A 13895-nucleotide genomic window follows, 5' to 3' on the forward strand; every position below is an offset into this window, starting at 1 on the left:
ATATTTCTACAAACCAATTTTAATACTGATTATATTCTATAATCATAATATAAATATAAATGTAAATATATTTTATTTATATTTTAAGTTCCTTCTCTATTATATTTTGTAATTTATTATATACATAATATATTTATAATAAATAGACTATTAAATGGTACATAATGATAAATTTAGTTTTCTATCATTTTGCTTTCTTTATTTGATACACCTACAGAATTATCCTGTTGTTAGCATACCAAGACAGAAACATTTTTATTTTCATTTCAATTTTTTCCTTTGTCACTTAATAAAATAAAAAGATAAATAAGAAAAAATAAGATAATAATAAGATAAGATAATAAGATAAAAGAGTCAATAACGTGTTTCAGCTATTATTTCTCTAATATTTATATGTTAAAAATTAATTTAATTTAATTAATTTTATTGACCTACTGACAGTCTCTTTGAATAATAAAAGTGTAGAAAATATTTTCTTTTCCTATCAAGACAATATTTTATAATTCATCCACTTTTATTTTACTTCATAATATGGAACTTCAGAAATAATACATTAAATAAAATACTGAGAACTGTATTGCACATTTTATATTGTAATTTATGTCAATAAATAGCATAGTAACATTAAGTCATTTTTCAGATATTTAAAAATACTTTGTGGAATTCAGATAATTACAAAATTTGAATATAAAAGTAGATGTGCTAAGCACAAAAGAGTATGCCTTGCATAATCTATTATAATTCCTTAATATTAATATTAAATGGAAGGCTGAAAATGTGTAGGTGCTCCATAGTGATCTTTTGAATAGAAAGTTAAAGTATAACTATGACTAAACGGAAAAAGTTCTGTCTGTGAGTATATACTACAGATGGGAAAGATGGCCTAGGAGGTCAACTCTAACAAAAATCAATAATATCTAGGGTAAAGCTTCCATGAACAATATGTTTAGTGCAAATACATGAGAACCTGAACTTTGATTTCCAGAAACCATCTAAAGAGTCAAGATCTGTGACATCTATAACCCAAAGGTAAGGGGTGTATGTGAAATATGGTGGCCTTATTTTCCAACCAGCCTATTGAAAAGAGCCATCTTCAGTTTCAGTGAGAGTACTTGACTCAAAAAAAAATGTGGAGATTACTCAATATCCTCCACAAGTGACCCAGAGGTGAGCTTGTGCAGAAAATCAGAAAAAACAGAGAGTATTGGTGCTCAGGTGTGATTCGTCCACGTTATTTTCAGCATGTTGATGTCCAAGGTCCAAGCTGCAATACCATGAACATTCAGGGATGATCTTTGCTCCAGTTAAATCTTCCTGGAAATGCTTTCAGAGAGGCATGTTCCCTTAGGTAACTCCAAATCTAGTTACATTGACTGTAAAAATCAATCCTCTCACCTACGCTTGTTACAAGTAAAATCATGCAAGTTTATTCTTTGATACACAAAGAAGTAAATATTTGGGAAATTTAAAATTTTAAAATAACTTCTCATTGTGTTCAAAGTTAAGTAATACACTCTTGACAAATGTTTTATTTGATATTGATATTGGCTGTGATTAATTGATTGAGAAATGTATACATATGTTCATGTGTTCGAACACTTGATTCCTGGTTTTAATGTAGATTTAGGAAGATATGGATCATTAGGATATGAGGGTACAGATGCAGGAAGTAGATTATATCTTGAAATTTTCCAGGATATTCACTTTCTGCTACTGTATCAGGCAAGTTGTCAGCACACAGCTTCATGTTTCTTCTTCAATTAAGGAAGCCCAAGCTTTATTCTGTCTCCAACATGATGAACTGTTGCACTCCATAATGACAATACCATCTCAAACTTTGATTCAAGCAAATCTTCTTTTATTAAAATGTTTCTTTCTAGATATTCTTGCTATTAAAAGCACTTGTTGTAATTTTTTCATTCTTACACATTTTTACTTAATATTATTATAAAACTAACTTGCAAGAAAGTAGAAACGTCACACACTGAAAATTATCAGACATTGCACAAAACTTCATGAACTTATTATAAGTTAGAATTGGCATTTGAAATGTTAGATATGATGCTTCCCAGTATTTTAAACTTCCAGTTTCTAATATATGTACTTAGTTATCAGAAAACCCAAAACCTCCATGACAGAATTAGAACTGTAAAAGCAATCTTTAGAACTCATTTTCTTCTTTAAAGAAAATGTTATCAAATATTTTCAATGCCACCTTCTCAGGAAAAATCCTTGTCTGTCATCATTCAGACAAAGAGTGATTGGTGTATGCCATCTTACTGCAGGTCACCAAGAATCACATTATATATGTCCTGTCTATGAATGCTGCCACATCCAAAGGGATGTTTATGTAATGACTCACAAACACATTTTCATTCTTTCTGCTTTGTGGGTTAAGAACTAGCCAGTGCATCGTTTGCTCCAGTGTCTTTCAAAAGAGGATTAGAGACATAAATCTTTCAATTCTTACAGAAAACGTTCCATCTCCATAGGATTAAAGCATGAATCAACTCAGAGTCTGAACAGAGAGATAATCCAAATGACATACGGTGTGTCATGCTGAACACTCGCCTTCTATGAATGAACTGGCTACAAAGCAAAATGAGTCACAATGGAAATAAAAAACAGATCCTTTCCATTCCCATAGATTGTGAGTATTCCAGTTACATTGATGATAGTATGTCAGGATCAATAAAGACACACTAAGCTCATTCATGCTATCAACATACAAAATTCTTCTTATCTCTTGTGATATTTGTGCAAAATAACTTAGAAAGAATGACTCAAGTTTATAGTCCAAAGCATCTCAGCACTTTGTCTGGATCATACACAAGTAAACCAAATTTTCATCATATTAATTTTATGTTAGGATATGAAAAATTTAGAGAATGCAGTTATCATGGTCTAGCCAATAGCAATTTATTCTTTCACTCTTTGCTTCCTTGCCTGGGTAATCATACCAGAAATATTCTAAAGACTTTAGATTATGCTTCAATTGGCCAAGGACTAACCTTAAAAGTTTTATTGGGGTTTATTTGCTGTATTAGTCAGGGTATTCTAGAGTAACAAAATTTATAACATGAATCTCTTTCAACCATATATGTATATATATATATATATATATATATATATATATGATTTATTAAAATATTTCACAAGTTGTGGTCCAGCAAATCCAAAAATGACTGACTATGAATGGAAATTGAGAACAAAGACTGAATGTCTCCGCTGGTCTTCAGTATATGCTGGAATCCCAAAGATGTAGGCTCTAATGCCAATGAAGGAATAGATTGCTAGCAAAGAGAAGACAGACAAAGGGCAAATTTTTCTTTTTTCATGTCCTTATATAGGATTCCAGCAGAAGGTATGGCTCAGACTAAAGAAGTGTTTTCCCACTTCAAGATCCAGATTAAAGGCTACCTCTTCTTCCCACTTCAAGATCTAGATTTAAGGTATGTATCTTACTGCCTCAAGCATCCAGATTTGCAGTGTATCAACCTAATTCTAATTAATCAGAAATCCCTTAGATTGGTTGGATTCACTTTTGGATTTTAGTTAATTCAAGACAACCAAGTCATTTAGTTACTCTTGACAACCATGAATAGCCATTGCATTTGATAAGACTTTAGCAAATCTAATGTATTTGTATTCCTATTGGTTCACTTCGGTGGTCCAAATCTTATTTCTGTTTCTCAGACTGTGAACTACAGATAACATGTATGATGGATACAAGAGTTTCCTCTGAGCACTTTCTTCTTGGTAGATTTATGCATTGGTCTCAGTTGTTCTTGGTGTTTGTTTCAGATAAATTTCTCTATTAGTTTTATTTTCTTGAGAAAAGTTTACTACTGAACCTACTGCTTCTCAGTATCTTTTAGGAATTTTAAGTAGGCAGTTGCATGGAAATCTTTTCTCTTTTAACTGTAACTTAGTAGAGAAAGGTGATAAAGGTTTGTGGAGTCTATGTGACGTTTATAATTCTTGTAATTATTATACAATGTTATGCTGTTAATGAATGTTTTTATTATCAAAACTCTTAACTTTCCAGAGTTACCTATTTAATTTGCCATGTGGATGAGATGTAAAGGCCTTATTCTAAGTCAAATTTTATTTCTAAGTCATTTCAGTTTCAAACCTAAGATCTTTGGAGAAAAAGTGGAAAAAACAAATCAAGGATGTAATACTTGCTTTAGTGGTCTACAATTGATTGTCCACTTGGTTATATACGAGTGGATATTTGAATGTGATGCCAGAATTGATCAATTAACACCCTGCTTTGTAGGGCATCTTTGCTTATATTGATTTATTACTTAATTTTATATTTCTATAGATATCAACAGAAAAAAGACTTTTCAAAAAGATCATTTGAAAGTGCTGGTCATAAATTTTTATTAACATGACACCATGAAATATTCACATTGGTTTCAATTCCACTACCTTATGCTAACCATGTGCCAAGGATAAACAGTCTAATAGATACAGGACAAAACTATTTTTTTGAATTACATTTCATAGGTATTGCTCATAAATACTTGTCACAGTTTTATTCAAAATGTCAAATGAAGTGCAAATTGATCATGTTAGAACAATGAACTACAATATATCAACATGTCTACAAGATATTACAGCAGATATGCTAGTGATTAAAAGAGTAAAATCAAACCTAGATTTGAATTATATATTCTAGCAATTTTGATGACAATTAGTGCTAATAATCAAACACACACATACACACACACATATACACACACAAACATACAGACACACATTTATACACAAGCTTTTATTTCTGTATTCATTATCTGATTTGTACACAAATAATTAAAATATATTCATGTGTACTAAATTAGTTCACGTAAATACTCTCAAAAATGGACTTTATTTTTATTTAATCAGTACACTTTTCCCACTGTTTATTATCTATAGCACAAGGAGAACAAGGAAGAAAAATCTACTGAATATTTCCTCTCTAGTGAATATATTTTATTATCTAATTGTCATTGAAATTCAAATTGATTATCTCACTGTGTATGAAATACATTCACAATCAAATATGCACCCCTGAAAACTCACTCCCAAGGAACCATCGACATCCCATCACTAGGAGACATTTCTGATTGTAGGTCTTGCTAATTAGGCTGTGGTGGAGTGTCTCATCCTTGAGCACAATCATTTTGAGTCACTCTGTCACACAGGTTGTAGCTATAAACAATGCCAGTCAAGGTTACTGGAGCAAAGCAAAAACACAAAAAGAATAGAAAAATACACCTATGTAGGTCAATACGAATCTCTCTATGCTTCCAGAGCATGCATCTTACATAGATTGTTGATGTCAGAAAAGACTTAAAGGATCAACAGCTGCCTCATTTTACAGATGAGGAAGTTCAAATTCAGGGACATGGAGATGTTTTGGGTCAGACAGCTAATTAGTGGCAACAGCAAGGTGAAAACCCTGGCTTCACAGTTCACAGCCTGCTGCTCTCCTGCCTCATCAGCTGCTTGTTCTTTTGAATGCAGTTCAGAAATCCAAGTCTCCCTGTGAGGAGCAGCACCTTGCAATTAACCAGAAGTGTTGCTTTTCATTTTCCTTTTTATTTCTTATGTGTAAACACATGGAGAACAAAACAAAGTTTTAGGTGTATTGGAAACTGCCTATGTTAATACAGAGGTTCTGAAGTTACATATAAAACCCAGTTCTCTGGTTTCAATGATACAGGACCACCTACACATGTAGTAAAATATATGTGAACTCAATAGACTGTATGCTATCTCCACCTACTGCAACATACCCTACCTAACTTTCACACAAACATTAAAACTAAAAAGAATATGATATTTACCTTTTCTTGATATCAAATGATTTCTGTGGCATCACTGGCTGTCTTTAAGTTTTTTCCCCTTTCCTCATCCTCATGTCAATAAACAAGTTCTGCAAGAGCATAGCCAGCTTAGAAACGCTCTCAAACAATTTGCTTTTGCATGATGCAATCATTAAGAATGCATGTGGCTAGAACAGGCATTGTTTCTTGAACATTAGTTCTGTGGAAACACTATTTTAATAAAATAAATATTCTAGGTCTCTTGGACATGCTTTGCCCTTCATTTACTATTTCACAGATGAACATAGATACATCTTGTTTAAAGATCATCTACATCTAAAATTATTTGACTAAAAAAATAACTATCAGTTTTCTCTATTCAGATTGTATTACCAAATACCCAAGCACAATGACTTTCAGGGCCATTTTTAGAAAAAGTAATAATATTTTCATAATGATTTAGTTTATACTTTTAAAAATGGCCTTGAAACTAATTTTGCCTGATTATCTCATAAAATGGTCTGAAAATGTGCAAATGTTGTAATATTCTGTGTGTGCTACTCTGCAACTGTGAAAGTAGCTTACCTTCTGTGGGATATGTGATACAGAATGATTGCTAAGGCTGTGAAGAATGTGGGACTCAAACATCTAGATTCTGTTGTATTTGGGCTTTTGCCTTCTGCCTGGGAACTTCTTTGTTACTAATTGTGGAGTCTGTGTTGGTACCAGAAATCTAGAATGTCAAGATTCTATTTGAAGGCTGCATTAACCAGGTACCAGTTTGTTCTTCTCATATGTTCTTACCTTCTCTTTGTAGTCATACTCCTTTCAGCTCCCTCGTGCCTCTTTAATTGTAATCAGTACCTTTCACTTCTTCTATCATTTCTTAAATTTGCTTGATTTAACATTACATTTCCCTGAAAACGTTACAAGCATTTTAGTAATAGAAATGGAAGTGGAGAAAGCTAAACTCTAAGTGGAAACCAGAGAGATCCATTCTCAATTATGCCTGGACGACAGTTATGCTCCACAATGAACACAATGATGTAATCATAGAGAATGAAGCATTCTAATAAGCTATAAAATGGAGTAGGCATCCTTTAGAAGAAAGTTTTACATCATACGTATTTTCTTTCTAACACTGCAAACAGCATTATGAGATACTTGGCATTTGTTTCTAGTAGCTGCGGCAGTGATCTCAAGGTAACGTGCTTTTCTTATAGCAAAGTGTATCCGTGTATTAAAGTTCTAGCACTGTAGGTACAAATACAGAATATCGGAAATTAAAATGAAGAATATGCTGTGACTACCCATGTGATCATACACAGATGCATAACTGGTTCAGCAGAGTGTAGTAAGTACAACACAGTTGGTACATCGCATAGGTCTGTAATAAAGGAAGACATCTGCATGCATAAGTGCACAGGAGGAGTCTCTGGAGACCCTCCTTCGGAAGTTAAGAGAATTCTGTTTTTTCTCCATCCATCGCATGATTTATCATAACCGTTCCTAGGAGCAGCACCCAGCAGAGAAATTGTACTTGGAGTTGTCTTGCTGTTTCCTTCATAAATCCCTCTTTTTGAATGATTTATAACTTGGTTGTTTTTACCCACTTCTCCCTAAAACTTGGCACATAGGTCCTTATACTGTGAATCATTATTTCTTCACATTTAATTTAAACCAGTTTAGGCTTGATTTCCTTCCCTTTAGTCCCGTCAACTAGAGAACCACAGGGGAGGAAATGTCATATGGGACACTGAAAATTCTATGTAGCTAAAATAGGGCAGTTGCCACCAGGAAGCAGATAATAATTATCATCTGAACATCCTTTTTAAAATCCCCGTTGGACAAAATGAGTATGTGGTGTGTTGTAGAGCAATCTAGTGCTCTTCTCCCCATCACTTCCATGTTTGACTCAGTGAGTCATATTTCCAGATTAAAAAAATTGCAACCCTAAAACCCTGCTTATAAATCAAAAGGTAAAAATTATTAAAATGATTTAATTTGCTCCTTCTACAAAGCAAAACGAATTGATTTAATCAAAAATTCAAAACTTTTTTTTTATATGGAATGTCTATCGTTCAGGTAAGTGCTCTGTCAAGAGATGTATCTGCATCAGCAGGATGTAAACGCATCCACATGAGGCTATCTTTGCAACAATGTAGAATGCAAAGGGCATAACTAAGGGCCGTTTCCATCATGGTTCTATAGGAAAGTCTAAGAGATGGATTAGAATTTATATGTGTCTTGCTACACAAATATATCTTCCAACTATTTACCTCAGTTTTATTTTACAGCTTACAGGTGAGGGAAATTCTAGAATAAGATCTTCACTTTAATTTTTGAACAATGTTTCAGTGTGTTCCAAATCAACATTCAAAATCATTTATAAGCAACAGGCTAGAATTAATTCATTTTTTTGTAGTATAAAGGAACTGATCTTTGGGAGACATAAAACAAGATAGTTTCAATGTTCTTTGTCCGGTCAGAGTCCATATATTCAGGACTCCTAGTCCTCATGGTAGCATTGAGAAGGTGGTAAGACCTTTACAATTAGAGTCTTGCTGGGCGGTGGTGGCGCATGCCTTTAATCCCATCACTTGGGAGGCAGAGGCAGGCAGATTTCTGAGTTCGAGGCCAGCCTGGTCTACAGTGTGAGTTCCAGGACAGCCAGGGCTACACAGAGAAACCCTGTCTTGAAAAAAACAAACAAACAAAAAATTAGAATCTTTCTGGAGGGAATTGTAGACATTGCCCATGGAATGAAGTTGTGATAGATTGAATAGGAATAGCCCCCATAAAGTTGTGTGTAAATGACGGGCTCAAAGGTTGTAGGATTGTTAGGATGTATGACCCTGTTAGAATGGATGTGATGTTGTTGGAGAAAGTGTGTCACTGTGGAGGCAGGCTTTGGGGTCTCATAAGCTCAAGTCTGGCCAATGTGCTTTCTGATCACGATGTAGAACTCTCAGCTCCTTTTCCAGCCCCATATCTACTGAAATGTGCCATGATTCTCATTATAATGGCAACGGACTATACCTCTGAAACTGTAAGCCTGTAAGCCATCCCTAATGAAGTGGGTTTTTTTTGTTGCTTTGTGTGTGTGTGTGTGTGTGTGTGTGTGTGTTTACAGTTGCTCTGGTCATACTATCTCTTCACAGTAATAGAAACCATAACTAAGACAGAAGTGATATGCATCTCAGGGTGCCCAGGTGATAACCATCATGAGATGGTTATCATACAAGGGAGACCTGGCCTCCTTAACCACATCCTGATATATTGTTTACAGTGTGACTTCCCCCTCAAATACAGCTTCATCATTAGGATTCATTCTCTAGGCAAATGGTACTGAAGCTGGTACTATACCCACAAACATTCAGAACTTTGACCTAAGTAAATATCTTTATTTTAATTTTTAAAATTATTTCATTAAGGTTATTCTTTTAAAACTTCATATGAATACAGAACATATTATTATTGTTTTGGTCACTCCATTCCATATTTTATGCATCCTTATAAAATCCCATCTGCCATAAGAGTCCTTTCTCTAATCTCATATATTGTTTATTTTGTGACTTGCCGAGTTTAACCAGGGGCATTTCTATGATCATTAGCTTTAATGGTACCTCATGAACTTCACAGTCAGTATCAACAAAAGGCAATGACGTCCTGTCTACCAGAGTCTATCAATAGTTTAAACATGAGAATGAGTTCCCTTGGACTTTTTCCATCCATGCTTGGATGTTGACAGGTTCATTTCTGTGTAGACCTAATACAGATAACCCCATCTGGTTTCATTTTATGAATTCAGTGGCTGTGTCTGCCAAAGAGATTATATTTTTATAGCCCCTTTCTTTCTGATTCCAATTTTATATTCTTTCTACTCTGTCTTCTGAAGTGTTCCTATGTCTTGGATGAGTTAGAATAAATGTCTGATTTAGGAAAGAATACTTAGCCATCACTGATTCTCAGTACCTTGAGTGTGCATGATTCTCTGCATTCACTATTGTTAACTGGAAACAGGAGACTAGAAAGAGGCTTTCCAGTTCAATGCTGCATATATTCTTACTGTCACACAATAAAATAAATAAGGGAAAAAAAAACTAGAGCAACGTCTTGTTACAGTTTTAATTTTATGCTGGACTACTTGTTTTTGTCATTCTTAGTAGATTTAGTAGTCCGTTATGCAATCTATAATAAGTATTTTTACTCTTTCAAATGGCATTCATGTTTTATTAAGTAGTAAAAGGAAGCCATGATTTAGCCAGAGGCTATGAATGATTATGTTGGTTCCCAGGAAGCACAATGGCATTCTATTCCCATATCCTCCTTAGCTAATATGAATCATAGCAACGAACTGAACAGAATACATGCCACTTTAGTAATCCATCTCTGGTTGTTTCATCCAAAATATAGCTCTATTTCCTTTTAATTTTCAATCATTCAAAATAATCTCATTTTATTCAGTTGAAACGTGTTTGCTTGTACACAACCTTTTCTTTGTTAGTAATGATGACTATGAGACTAGACTTCAGGAAGTTCTCATTGTATACTGTATGAACATCTGCCACTTATATTTAATTATACAATATACTGTGGGTCCCCTTTTCTGGAGGGTGTCCCACAATGATCTCTGGCCCGGCCTGGTGCAGGAGTCCTGGCCAAGGGGTCAGAGTGCAAGCAGGGAGGGGAGATCATCTGCCTCCATTGCTGCCTCTGCTCGAGTTGCTGCCTGGTCACTCCCAGGTAGAACCTGTCTCTCTGAGCTGAGCCTGCCCAGGTTGGGCCGATAAGAAGTCAACTAACTGTCAAAGAGGCAGTTTGGTGTCCCAGGCAGGTTCCAGGAGAGTAGATCTCTTCCCAAGTGTTACAGCTCTTGCGACAGAAACTCTAGGGCACCAGGATGATTCTCGTACACATTTACTTCTCCTAAATAGAGCCCTTATATACAGTTTCGGGGTGGGTTAGGGTCTGGCAGCAGATAATGTCTATTGGCTTAGTCTGAGAGCTTGGAGATACCTCATCTACATGTGGGAAAGCCTAAGGCACTGTTCCTCATGACTGATGGCCGTAGACCTCTCTGTGGGAGGGGCTGTGAAGGGTTGAAGCTAAATGAAAAGTACCAGGACCCAGGAGCAGAGCAGAACACTTGCCATCCGATAAGGGTCCTATGTTCAACCAGGCACCCAGCTGCTTCTCACAGCCCACTGCCCCATAATATACATAATACGAGAAAAAGAAATATACTGATTTTCTTTAATTTATACAAATATTAAATTTATTCACACAAAGCTATTCTTGTGTTAAAACATCATTTCAAATTAATCATTCTGAATGTGGTTATGCAATGTCAAATTCTAGCAATAAGATAATGAAACAATTTAGACAAAGTAAATATTTAAATTTTGATGACTATTGGGTTCAAGGAGAAGTTGAGAAAACTCAACTTAAAGACAGAGGCTTATAATGAAAGCTTTACTCTTTGAATGCTGTGATCGGAACTGCATCCCTGAAGTGAAATTGTATGTCATATTTAAAGAATGAGACCACAAAGTGAGGGGGAGCCTGGTGGACCACAGCATTGTCCAATCATATCTTGACACAATGGGTTAAGTAAAGAAGTTTCCACTGTGGTTCTGTCTGCCTCAACTTGAGGATGCCTATCACAGGGAGGGAGTAAATGCTGGTGATTGACTTATTCAGGTCATCTGGTTTGAAGACACTTGACTCAGAGTCTTTGTTGTAAAGCCCCATCCTGGTCATTGAGCCCATGACTCAAAATGATTAGAGAGCAAAGGAGTGGACAAGCTGAATTAGTCATGGCAGGAAATCAGTTGTACACATTTATGACTTTTGTATCTTAGTTAAGAAAACAGTAATTTTTTATTTTATATTCTTTACTAGTTAACAGACAAAAACAAAACAACATATGGAATAACAGGTTATGAGTTGGTTCCTGCGAACATGAAATCATGATGACACTGCCAGCAAGATGGTGAAATTGTTCTTGAGATATTTGAACTCAGACAACTGTCTCCTTACAATCAACCAATGGAACATTATACTTGTCAAAATGCTGAAGTTGGTATTGTCAATTGACCATGTAATACAGTAGTTACATATTATTTTTATATTAATTTGTTCCCCCAAATCATTTTTATTTGCAGACTAGTATATATCTCTTCATGACTTTGGTTGTTTAATTCTGGGCTTTGAATATTAATTATGCTCTAATTGGCAAGTGGTTGCACTAATGTGTGCATTCCGTGAGCTTTGGCACTCTTATGAGCCCAGTACATTTATCATTAAATTAAGAAAGGGAGAAAATAATCTGCCTATGAACCACTAAATTTCTAAGTCTATTTTAACTGTCCCACTCTCTCCTGTCATTCCTCAACAGAAATAGATTTCTGCCATTATAAAATACTGTGAAATGTGCAGAATTTTACATAAGTGACATTTATATTGTATGTATTCTGTATCCTCTTTTAGATTAAGTAAGATTATGCTTATGTGGATATATCCACCTCATTGAATTTTATTCATGTTTTATTTTTATTGAACAATGTCGGTAAGAACGGTTTTATATTCATCCCTTGTGTGGACCTCCTTATTCTCTTGGTGGGAGTCTTGAAGATGAAAACTTTCCAATTTTATAAAGCTTTTCAATTCCTCTTTGTAGATGAAGCATCTGGTATTGTATTTTAAAAATTCACTTCAAACACCACAGGCACAAAATTTTTCTCATGGTTTCTTATAAAATTTTATAGATTACAATAAAATTTCTTCCTATGAGCTACACAAATTCACTTCATATAACATGTGAACTCTAATTTTTATTTCTCTGTGTGTGTGCATGTGTGTGTATGTGTTGTGTATTATATTGTATGTGGTTGATAGTATGTGCATGTGTGTGGCATATAGGGGGCTTAAACCTATAGTGAAGTATGTATTCTGGATTGTAGGTAAAGTGGTGTGTGTACATGTACAAAAACCTCTAGAGACTTTTTCTTTTTAAATTTAATTTTTTAATTATTCACTTTACATTGAACTAACTGCCCCTCTCTTGCTCACCCTCACACACAATCCTTCCAACATCTCACCCTCTCCTTATCTCTGAGTAGGTGGGGAGACACTGTGTATCCCCCACCCTGGCACTTCAAGTCTCTGCAAGCCTAGGTACTTCTTCTCCAATGGAGGCCAGTCAAGGAAACCTAGGTGGAAGAACATATCCCATGTGCAGTCAAGAGCTTTTGAGATAGCCCTCATTCCTACTTGTTCATGACTTACATGAAGCTCAAGTTGCACATCTGCTACATATGTGCAGAAAATCCTAGGGTCAGCCCATGTATGTTCTTTGGTTGGGGGATCACACTCAGAAAGTCCCAAGGGTCCTGGTTAGTTGACTTTGTTGGTCTTCTTGTGGAGTTCCTATCCCCTTTGTGGCCCACATTATTCTTCCTATTCTCCCATAAGAGTACCCAAGCTTCATCCATTGTTTAGCTGTGGGTGTCTATATCTGTCTGAGTCAGCTACTGCGTGGACTCCCTCAAAAGACAGTGTGTACCTGTCTGTAAGCATGAAAGAGTATCATTAATAGTGTCAGGGATTGGTGCTTGCTCATGGGATGGGTTTCAAGTTGGACTGGTTATTGGTTGTCTATTCCCTCAGTCTCTTCTCCATCCCCCATGCCTGCATTACTTGTAGACAGGTTAAATTTTGAGTTGAAAGTTTTCGGGATGGGCTGGTGTCTCTATTGCTTCCCTGGGGTTCTTGTCTGGCTACAGTTTCCATATCCCTAAAGTAGTGAGCAACAGCTAAGGACACCCCCATTGTTTTTGGGTGCTTCTTTTATGCCAGGTCTCTACCTTGTTCTGGAGATGCCCCCCCACCTCTTCAGCCTAATGAGTTGCAGATTTCCATTTATTTTCATAGCCTTCTAGCCATCTCTCTTGTCCTTCCCCACACCTGATTCTGAATCCCCCTTTGCCTTTCCCATCTCCCATCCCTTTTGGTTCCCTTCCTCAATCTCCCTCTTATGACTATTTCATAAATTAGATTCAAGCTTCTTTGCTT

This window comes from Grammomys surdaster, unplaced genomic scaffold (assembly GCF_004785775.1).
Source record: "Grammomys surdaster isolate TR1022 unplaced genomic scaffold, NIH_TR_1.0 171, whole genome shotgun sequence".
NCBI classification, from domain to species: Eukaryota; Metazoa; Chordata; class Mammalia; order Rodentia; family Muridae; genus Grammomys; species Grammomys surdaster.